Below are 12,295 nucleotides of genomic sequence, written 5' to 3' on the forward strand. Positions count from 1 at the left end.
GTAAATGACAAAAGGAATATGCATTAAATACCTTTTATATAGCAGAAAATTCACAGGGTGTGATAAAAGAAGGGTTATAGTTGCTCGTGTGAAAAATAATAAACAATAACTCAAGATCAGAGTAGGTTTCATGTTCTCAAAACTGTAAACCTACTTTTGCCTAAGCCTGTACATCAAGTTTTTTTTTTATTATTATTATTTAATTCTCACAATAATCATATGAGGATGGTATTATCATCCTCAGTGAGTTAATAAGAAAATTGCCATACAGCCATAAATGGTTTGGTTCAGTAGATAGAGTGTCAGCCTGCTGACTGAAGGGTCCAAGGTTCGATTCCAGTCAAGGGCATGTATCTTGGTTGTGGGCACATCCCCAATAGTGTGCATGAGGCAGCTGATTGATGTTTCTCTCTCATAGATGTTCTTAATTCTCTATCCTTCTCCATTCCTCTCTGTAAAAAATCAATAAAATATTTTTTAAAAAAGAGAAAAGAAAATTGAGATAAAAGGAGGGTAAATCACTTGCTTCCAGTCATACAACAAGCAAGTCACTGAGACACAAGTCAATCTTCAGTGTGTCTAATTTAAAAGCCTATGGCTTTTCACCACAACATAACAGCCTAACAGTAGTTTACTGATTTTTAGGAACAAACGTTTCCCTTCCTGAAGATGGTAAAGTAAAAACTCCTAAAAATCTGCTTTTCATTAAGAGCACTTAAACACAGACAAAACTTTTTAACTTTTTCAGCACAATGGAAACTAACCAAATGTTTCAAACAATCTAAGGAGTGTTTATTAAGAGAAGCAGCTGAATTTCAATAAGAATAGTAAGTATTATAAAATTTCAACTTTCTCTAGTCTTATTCTCTCCAGCTCTGAGGTAACCTTGAAAACTGGCAGCCTCAAAATGACTGAAATTGTGGAAACCATCAGCTCAGTAGACACAGGAAGGGGAAAATGGGCTTGTAGCTCCTAAAGCCCTATCTATAATTAATTGTCACAATTTAACCTGTTTGGAGACTCCCGGAAAAGTTCCATTCTCAAGGTTATCTTTATTTGATCTGAATCAGAGCTCACTCTATGCAAAAATCCCTATTCTCATAAAACAAACAAACAAATAAAAAAAAATCATCAACAATTGTTTAACATTGCCTGAGGTAGCAATATCAGTTGGGGTTAAAAAATGTATGCCATAAAACTAACAAACAAACAAAGAACTTGGAATAAAAATGTCACTGGGGGCTTTGGTAAACCTTTGATATACTCCTATGAATCTGGAAGACCACACGAATGTTCAGGGCTGTGTGTAATCCCTGGAAAGTCAATAAAATGATCCTAATCTTTGATTTTTGTTTAACATTGATATTCTGTGCAAGCAGGGCACATGCTCTCAAAACACATACAGAGCTCCTTAACAAAGGTGGGAAGATACATTGGTTTAAGCACTTAAGAAAATATGTCCACTAATTAGGTGATCACTAAAATAACCAAGGAGAGACATTAGTGATCATGCATGACAAAAATTAATTCATAAAAGTAATTAAACTATGAAACAACATCAATAGCAAACAGCAAAAATAAAAACTCTGGAGCAAGAGCAAATTAAAATTTTAGTCACCACATTATCTATTTTATTGATTTTTTGTATTTTTTTAGCCTCTGTCATTTATTTTTATTCTGATATTTATTTTCTTCCTTCTTCATATTCTGGGCTTCTCTTATTTTTCTCTTTCTAATTCTTTAAGCTGTTGGTTATCATAGATTATCAAAATTTTCTTGTTTTTTTTTTTGAGGTAGGCTGTGAACTTCCTTCTCGGGACTGCTGTCAGTGTGCCACATAGATTTTGGATTGTTGTGTGTTCATTTTCATTTGTTTCCAGGAAGATTTTCCTCTTTTTTTTATCTCATTGGTAACCAATTCAATGTTTAACAACATGCTATTTAGCTTCCATGTGTTTGTTCTAAGTCTCTTAATAATCCTCAGGCTATAGCCTACAGCATGGTGTGGACTTCAAAGAGTGGGGCTACAGGTTTTTCCAGTAGGGTGGGCCAATTGCTTTCCCTCCAGGCAAAAGTTGCTTGGATGATAAGGTTCTGTCCGGAAATATGTCTTCTTTAGTATGATGGAATGACTTGGCACAGGAAACTGGGATGGGTGCTTTCTGAGCTCTGACCCCAGCTCATCCCCCCTACCCTGTATTCTCCTTACACTGCTCTAGTACACTCTGTCCTTCCTCTTCTGGAGAACAAGGTGAATGATAGTACATAACATTTTGTGCATTGGCCCTTTAAGAGGGTGCCTGCATTTCCAGCCATCTCTCTATGGCAGACAGCAACCTCATTGTTTTTCACAACCAGATGTTATGTGGGTATGTTTCTTGATTCTTGTTCTCTGGGCTGGGAAGCACATCCTAGGGTTTAGATCCCAGAGTTCTCAGTGGGAACTCCCCACAGCTGAAGTACCCTTCCAGGTCTTCAGTTGCTATCTTGGAGAGACCAGCTAGCCCTCTTGTGCCTTTTCACTTCCTACCACTCTCTATATGGTCTCTGCTTTACATCCTTGGTTATAAAGATTTCAGCTAGTCTTCAGTTAATTTTTCAGTATTGTTTTTCTTTATTTTAGCTGTAATTCCTATTTGATCCTGGGAGGATGTCAGTGCAGCTTCCACTTAATCACCACCATTTTGGAAAGATCCTAGAGCCTTGATTTTTTTTTTTTTTCATTTAATATGTGATCCAGACAGTCCATTTCTAAGTATTACCCAAATGAAAACAAAAGTATATGTCCATAAGAAAACAAGAATGGGGATGTTTATAACAATTTGATTTGTAACCTATTTCTGAAGAACAGGAAAATCACTGTGCCAGTAGGGTTTCATTCATTGTAGAGGCTTCAGAGAAGTATTTGTTCCTAGTCTTTTTCAGAAATTGGAGGTTGCCCGTATTCCCTGGTCCATGGCTCTTTCCTGGAACCACTCTAACACCTTGAATCATAACTCTTACACTTAAACACACTATAGATAGATAGATAGATAGATAGATAGATAGATAGATAGATAGATATATTGATATATTGATATATTGAATTATTTTATTGATTTTTTACAGAGAGGAAGGGAGAGGGATAGAGAGCTAGAAACGTCAATGAGAGAGAAACATCGACCAGCTGCCTCCTGCACACCCCCTACCAGGTATGTGTCCACAACCAATGTACATGCCCTTGACTGGAATCAAACCTAGGACCTTTCAGTCCACAGACCGATGCTCTATCCACTGAGCCAAACCGGTTTTGGCAAAGATAAGTTATAAAATCAATCAATAGAACTGTCTCAGCAAAGTGAATACTTTGAAATTGCTGTACTGAGACTTTAAATCCACTTTCTTAAAGAAACCGTGAACAAAGAATTAAAGAAGAGAATGAGAACATTTCATCAAATAAAAAATATTGATAAGAGAAAGAAATGATTAAAAATGGAAATATCAAAATTAAGAAATACTATAACTATAACAAAAATTCACTTAGCGCTCTCAAATTCTATGGATTTGAAGTCCATAGAAAATGCTACCCCAAAACAGAAGAATACACATTCTCTACAAGTGTACATGTAACTTTTTCCAGAAAAAAAACATATAAGGCTTTAAAACAATTCTAAATAAATTTAACAAAAATATTGAAAGAATAAAAAAGTATGCTAAGACTACAATAAAATTTAATTGTAAATCAACAAAGAAAATTTGGGAAATTTTTAATATGTAGAAATTAAACTATAAGCTTCTAACTAGACAATAAGTCAAAGAAGAAATCACAAAGAAATTAGAAAAAAAATTGAAGTTAATGAAAACAAAAATATAACATACTAAAACCTTTTTGATGCAGCTAACTAGAGCTTAGAGAAAACGCATAACTGTAAATACATGTATTTAAGAAAAATATATCAAGTAAATAACATAACTTTTCACCTTAAGGAACTGGGAAAATGAAAAGCAAAGCCAACAGAAGGAACTAATAATAAAGATTAAAGAAATGAAATAGAAAATGGTAAAATATGAGAGAAAAATAATACAACCAAAATTGGTTCTGTATAAAAAAGAACAAAATTGAAAAAAAAATCTTTAGCTAGATTGACCCAAAGAATACAAAACAAACTTGAATTATGTAAAGCAGTAATGTAAGAAGAGGCATTATTACTGACTTTAAGGATTATAAATAAATAATATAAGCAATTGTATACCAATAAACTAGATAGGCAATATTCCTATAAAGACAAATTACCAAAACTCACATAATAATGAATACACAAGCTGGTTGGATCAGTGGATAGAGCTTTGGCCCATGTAATGAAGGGTCCCAGGTTGGATTCTGGGACCCTTCACATACCTCAGTTGCAGTTTCAATCCCTGGCTCTGGCTGGGTTTTGTGTCGGAAACAACCAATAGATATATCTCTCTCACATCAATGTTTCTCTGTGTGTCTCTCACCCTCCCTTCCACTCTTTCTAAAAATCAATAGAAAAATATTCTCAGGTGAGGATTAACAAACAAAGAGGTAGAACATAGTGCCAATAGCAATTAAAAAAAGAAATAGAACATATATAAAGTTATAAGAGGTAAAGAGATTAAGTTAATGATCCTAATATACAAAGAGCCAGGGTCCATCACTAATTAAAGTATCAGAAGGATGACCAAACAGCAGACTACATGGGCGGGAGTCAGTCCTGACTCCCAGCCGCAGTCAGAACTCTAGATGGTCACCAGGCCTGGCCTGGCCCCTCCTCAGAGGCAGCCTTTTTTTCCATGTACACTGCAGAGGACAGATTGGGATTCCTAAGAGACTAGGGCCATTGTGCTCCATCCCTACCCCACTCCCCTGGCCTCCTTCACCTGTGGCCCCCACAGAAGGGTATGTATGAGAGCCCTTCCCCTGCTACCTCTCACCACTGTTTCCAGCCATCCCTCAACACACAGGCATATCGGATTTCAAACTGTGGACATATGTTTTCAATTATCTTGGATATATCCCTAGCGGTAGAATTTCTAGGTTATATGGTAATTCTATATTTAATTTTTTGAGAAACTACTAAACCATTTTACACAATTAAATTCATATTTTTACATTTACATCATGAGTGAATAATGGAATTAGGGCTGGGCCCAGCTGGCCAACTGCCTGTTTTAGAAAATTTATTAAAAAATAACCCTATTATGCCGAAACCGGTTTGGCTCAGTGGTAGAGCGTCGGTCTGCGGACTGAAAGGTCCCGGGTTCAATTCCGGTCAAGGGCATGTACCTTGGTTGCGGGCACATCCCCGGTAGGGGGTGTGCAAGAGGCAGCTGGTCGATGTTTCTCTCTCATTGATGTTTCTAGCTCTCTATCTCTCTCCCTTCCTCTCTGTAAAATATCAATAAAATATATTTTAAAAAAAATAATAATAAATAATAAATGAATATTCATTCATTAGAATGAATAGTTCAAATTTTTCCATATTCTCTTCAACACTTGTTACTGTATGCTGGAGATGGAGATTAAGTATGGAAGGTTAGAGCCAAGATGATGGTTGTAGAAAAATGCAAATCAAAGCCAAAATGAGATACAACTATTATGGAGCTTTAATAAAAAAAAAAAGTGTATACAAATGTTTAATAGAAACATCCTATCTAATAATAGAGAAACATGCAAATTGGCCGTATACCTCTACTACTCCAAACCACACCCACCAACCACACCCACCAACCAATCAAGAGCAAATATACAAATTAACTCAACCAAGATGGTGGTTGATTTTCATGTCCAGGTGCAGAGCAAAGACTGAAGACAGCAAGGAAGCCAAGTGCTTTAGAAGGGAGTGAAGCTACAGAGAAGCAAGTAAGGTGGCGGAGACTGGAGGGAAGCAGGTGGGGCAGGGGAGAAGGGAAGGAAGCAGGTGGGGCAGTGGAGACTAGGACAGGAAGCCATATATATATATATATATATATATATATATATATATATATATATATATATATATATATATATTTAAATAGAAATGAGTCTTAGGGGGCAGCCCTATCAGTTTTAGGGTGTTTTTTTTTTAAATAATCAAATAAGTAATGGGTAGGCAGATTTAACTAATTATATATGATCCCATGATAAGAAATTCTAAGGAGGAATATAACTCAGTGTGCAAGAGGCTATCAGAAATGAATCAACGGTGCAATCAAGAAAGAAAACTGTTAATTGCCTGAGTACTGTGGTGTGGCTTATAAGATTTGGAAGAAAGTATGCAAAGAGAAAAGAAAAAATCAAGAACAGTTTCTTATGTTTGTAAAGCACTTTATAGCTGTTTATTAATTTATTAACTGATTGATTTATACAGCAAATATTGGTATATAAGCACTGGGACAGAGTTACAAAAATGAGTTGGATTTGTCTCAAGGAATTTAAAGCCTAGACTAACTTGGATTTTGAATAAGGATGGCAGGAATTGAAAGAAATAGTTATAATAATGAAATAATGTTATTTATGTTTCAATTCTATAAGTAATCAAAATATGTATCAAGAAATAAGAGAACAGAAGAAAAATAATAACTACTCTTTAAATGAAGTTAAGGAATGAGACATATGAATATTATTGGGAAACTGTCAAAGAGATGGCACTTTCTTGAATGATAATTTGAAACCAAGGAGACTAACAAAAGGGAACAGTTAAGCAAAACATTTGAAAATCAGTTCATAGAGAGGATGTCCCATCTGCTCTAACTGCAAGACTCAGAAAGCATTTTCACACTTATAGTGCTATTTGAGCCTCACTTATAGGCTTGAGAAATAAATAAGGCAATTATTATGATCCATGTTTTACAGCCAAGAAAACAAAGATTCAGGTTAGGAGAGAAAGCAACTTCCTTAAAAAGAGTAAAGTTAAGTCTTGGCCCAGGTTTTCTTTCTATTTCTTCAATAGGAGAAAAAAAAGTTACATGGACTTCTAAGAGCCCAGTCAGAAAAGTAAAGATAAGGGATTGTTTGGTTCTTTTTGAGTTTTTTGTTTTGTTTTGTTTTGTTTTGTTTTGTTTTTTTGGTTTTTTAACAAGACAGAAAAGAACTCCTGCCTGGATGAGATTAGAAAGAACTGTCCCACTCCTGTTTTATTCATCAAATATAATAATTTTCCAACAGAAACAGGAAGAACAAACCTCTTTAAGAGAAAATTAAACTCTAAAATAATTGAGAAAAACAAACAAACAAACAAAAAAACATACCTATCTGTTCTAAAAGGTTCAAATATCCTGACCCAGGAAAGTTACCTCTGAGGTTGCTGAGTGAACTTGCATATCGTAGTAAAAAAAAAAAAAAAAAATTCTGAAAAAGAAAATGGTGGGTGAATAGGCAGACCTGTCGTGTGCCTTTTCCTAGATCATATAGAATAAGGTGACCAAATGTCCCGCTTTTGGCGGGACAGTCTCAATTTTTAACAATTTGTCCTGGGTCCCGAGGTGTTTTAAAAAAGTCCCGATTTTTAGAAAGAATGCATGACAAACTAGGGGACAACAGGAGAATGGCAAGGGAATATACGGTTTTCAGCGGCCATGTGGCTATTTTGCCAGGATATGAGTTTTACATTATTTTTGTTAATTTTATAATGTTAAATTTTAATAATAACAAATGTTTGTTGAGAACTGGTTATCGAGAACTGCTTATCAGAGTTCGCATTGTTGATCAGTTGTTAGAATTCGACCACCATTGTTTGGACTTAATGAACAATGGCATTTTTTGGGATTAGCAACGACGAAAACATTTAGTAACTGTCTCTCAGATGATACACATCGTACTGCGTGCTAGTAAGCTAGTTAAACAAGTGATGTCATTACAAATCAGCTATTCAGATAATTTAGGTAAGTAATTCATTTATTTATTTCATAAATACATAAATTTTTTTGAATTTAGCAGACAGTACTAGTATTATTTATATTTTATAGTGGCAGCAAAAAGTCTAGCGCCGGCCTTGAAAGTGACATTTATAACTATACATAATATTTTTTATTTATTATATTTTAAATTATACTTATCTTGAAATTTAAAAAATATATTACAATACTATTTTTGCATTCTATAAAAATTTTTGTTGCTCCATATAGACCAAATTTTTAATCAATAACCACCCCCGCACCCCCACCCACACCCCCACCCCCATCAATGGTGTCCCGCTTTACCAATGTTAAAATCTGGTCACTTTAATATAGAAGAACAATTAAATCGTATAACATCCATATGGAATTGGCAAATTCGACACAGCTGGTGAGATAATTTGCAGCCAGAAAGGGCAGAAGATGCCTGGAGAAAGGTAGGATCAGGGTTCTGGTATGGAAACAAATGCACAAAGACCAGGCCAAGAAGGTCATAAGAAAGCTGCCCTATACCAAGGCCGCTTCATTTGGGAACAGGTGTAACATTTGATTGGAAAGGACGTCAATTGGGCTGCTGGTGGCTGGGGAAACTAGATCTAAGTCCACAGCTATGAGAGGCTGCACCCAGAAAGGCAGTCTGAAGAGCAGCCCAAGCTGCAGAGTTGGGGTGGGGGAGAGAAGCTCACAGTTGTGTGATTGTTTTGCCTCTGTTTTTTTCTTTGCTTTTATTCATAATCCAGTTCATAGGATTTTTTCAATTATAAACACTCAACTGAGGCTGCAGTGCAGGTAGAAGTGGACACATGTGGAATCTGGGGAGAGGCTGTGGAGAAGAACAGAACAGGGAGAGGTGACCAGGAATCTGGACCCTCCAAATTCAAGCAGCCATTTTTCTCCTGAAGAGCCAGCTCCTCCCAGCAGCCTTAGGGAAGCTAGTGCAGCCATACAAAACCTTCAGTTTTGCTGAGGAAATAAAGACTCTGAATATCTCCAAGTAGCCCTCAGGGACTGGGATCAAGAGTGATTATTCAAACCCTGAAAGCAATACAACACCACCCTACCTAAAGCCCTGTCAGAAACAGAGACTTGGGTAAGTAAGACTGACAGCAGGCAGACAAGAAAAGCAGGCAGATTGGTCCCATCCTGCTAGCAGCCAAGGCAATAGAAACAGACAGAGAGGAGCAGTGGAATGTTTGGAAGATCAACATGGTGCTAACTACACAGCAAGAAACTGAGAAGTGGCTGACAGAACAGAAGAGTAGGGTCTTAAATCAACCCCCAAGGGGCATTAAAACTTGGCTGAAGTGAACAACACTTTACATGTTTATTTTTCACCTTTTATTTAAATCAATTTTTTCTTTATTCTTTTTGTTTTTATCTTTTATTTTTATATTATTTTTTCTTCATTCTATTTTTATTTTTATGGTTATTTTAACTTAATTTTTCTTTTTTCCCACCCTTTGCTTCCTCACTTCTCCCTTTTTCATTCTGTATTCTATTCTCCTGGCCCTACTTTAGTTTTACTCTTTTCTCTATTTTTCCCCCTTGTTAAAAATTGATCTTCTTTATCTGCTTTATTTTTTTAATATATTTTATTGATTTTTTACAGAGAGGAAGGGAAAGAGATAGAGAGATAGAAAAGTCGATGAGAGAGAAACATTGACCAGCTGCCTCTTGAACACCCCCCACCAGGGATGTGCTGGCAACCAATGTATAATACATGCCCTTGACCAGAATCGAACCTGGGACCTTTCAGTCCGCAGACCGATGTTCTACTACTGAGCCAAACCGGCTTCAGCTATCTGCTTTATTAATGTGTTATTATTATTGTAGTCTCTGTTGGCTTACTCATATATCTAATTTCCTCTTCCCTGCTCCAAGTTCATACACCCTTCTCTTTTATCTTTCTTTGCTAGTAAATTTTTTATCCTTTGTTTTTCCTGTCCTCTCTTGCTTTCTTCTTCTCATAATTGTTAGTTAAACTCACTAAACTCAAGCCTATTTGCTCTCCTGTCTATTCTCCTTTTCCAAAAGTAAATGAATAAATAACTAGGTAAATTAAAAAATGTTTTATATATTTTTTTCATTATTTCTCATTTGCTCATTTTTCTTTTACCTCCACTATAGTGAGCTGCGGTCCTTGCTCTATTCATTAAATCCCTCTACCTTACTTTCTGTATATAAGTCTGCCTCAATAGATTCTACCTTCCACCCCAATTTCAGGGAGATTCTTATTTGCATTTTTTATTGTTTGTTTGTTTTTGTGGTGTTTTCTCCTATATATATTTTATCTTCTTTTTCTTTTTTCTCTTACCTTTTATTCCCTTTCTCTGTAACATTTTAGCTCTATTTTTCTCTCTCCTAACTCTTTTCCCTGTGGTCACTTTTATTGAGATTATTGATGTCATGAGTACATTCATGTTTTATTCCCTTTGTGTTGTGTCTTGTTGAGTTGTATTTTGTGGTGTTCACTAAACATTCTAGAGAGTAAGTCACATAACCAGACATGCTGTGAGGAGACTCTATCCACAAAAGGGACAATAATACTCAAAACCCAACTACACCTAGAGAACCCAAATATTCCAAGTAGGGGAATCCCTAGAATACCCAACCCAGAATACCAGAGAGATTGTACCACTAGGTCCCACAAAAAATACACTACATAAAACACCCCCCCAAAAAAGAAAATCAGAGTGGCATAGCAGTTTGATCTAATACATGGAAACAATCACAAAGGAATTTCAAAAATTGTGAAACAAAGAGATAAAAACCCTATATGACAGAAAAGGAGGAATCACCAGAAAATGAAATAAACAAAATGGAGGCAAGCAATTAGTCATAGATGGTTATAAAGATGCTGAAAAGGATGGAATAAAATTCAACACATGTAAGAATCAAAAGAAAATAAATAAGATTCAGGAGAATATGAAGAATGATATAGCCGGAAGAAAGAACACAATTGGCAAAAGAAGCAGAGGACTTAATCAATGAGTTAGAAGATAAGGTAGAAAAAACACCCAAGCAGAGCAACAACTGCCAAAAAAATTAAAAAGTAGGATAAGACACTAAAGGAGCTTTGGGACAACACGAAACAAAACAACATCCACAAAATAGGGGTGCCAGAAGGAGAAGAAGCTGAGCAAGTAATAGAAAGCATGCTTAAATAAATAATGACAGAAAAATTCCTTGATTTGGGGAAGAAAATGTCACACAAGTCCAAGAAGTACACAGAGTCCCAAACAAGATGGACCCAAAAAAGACTGACACCAAAACACATCATAATTAGCTTAGCAAACATAAATGATAAAGTAAGAATCTTAAAGGCTATCAGAGAGAGAAACAAAGTTACCTACAAGGGATCTCCCATTGGACTATCAAATAACATCTCAAGAGAAACATATCAGGTTAAAAGGGAATGTAATGAAATATACAAAGTGATGCAAAGCAAGGGACTGAATCCAAAAATCCTTTATCCAGCAAGGCTATCAATCAAAATTGAAGGGAAAATCAGGAGCTTCTCAAACAAAACAAAACAAAACAAAAGCTAAGGGAGGTAATAACCAACAAACCAGCAATGCAAGAAATGCTAAAGTGACTGTTATAAAAAGACGAAATATAAAGGGAAGAAGGAACACAGGTATAAAGAAGAGAAATGGCTACAAACAAGTATCTACCAATAACACCCTTAAATGTAAATGGATTAAATGCTCCCATCAAAAGACATAGAGTAGTTGAACGAATAAAAAAAAAAAAAAGGCCCATATATATGCTGTCTACAAGAGACCCACCTCAGAACAAAGGACTCAAATAGATTGATGGTGAAGGGATGGAAAAATTTATTTCAGGCAAATGAAAATGAAAAACAAAACAAAACTGGGCTAGCAATAATTATGTACGACCAAATAGACCTAAAAGTGAAGGCCACGCCAAGAGATAAGGAGGGCTACTACATAATACTAAAGGGAACAATTCAACAAGAGGATACAACTCTGGTAAACATATGCACCCAATACAGGAGCAGCCAAATACATTAAAAAGAGAGAAAGAAAGAAAGACAGAAAGAAAGGAAGGAAGGAAGGAAGGAAGGAAGGAAGGAAGGAAGGAAGGAAGGAAGGAAGGAAGGAAGGAAGGAAGGAAGAAAGAAAGAAAGAAAGAAAGAAAGAAAGAAAGAAAGAAAGAAAGAAAGAAAGAAAAAAGACCTTTTGGAAGATACCAAGGGAGAGAGTGACAGCAATACAATTATAGTAGGGGAATTTACTACCCAAATGGCACCACTGAATAAATCCTCTAGACAAAGAAATCAGCATAGAAACATCAATCCCTAATGACCCACTAGATTGAATGGAATTAAATCTTCAAAACATTTCACCCCAAAGCTACAGATTATACATTCTTCTTAAGTGCACACAGGACATTT

This window comes from Pipistrellus hanaki (assembly GCF_964339955.1).
Source record: "Pipistrellus hanaki genome assembly, chromosome: X".
NCBI classification, from domain to species: Eukaryota; Metazoa; Chordata; class Mammalia; order Chiroptera; family Vespertilionidae; genus Pipistrellus; species Pipistrellus hanaki.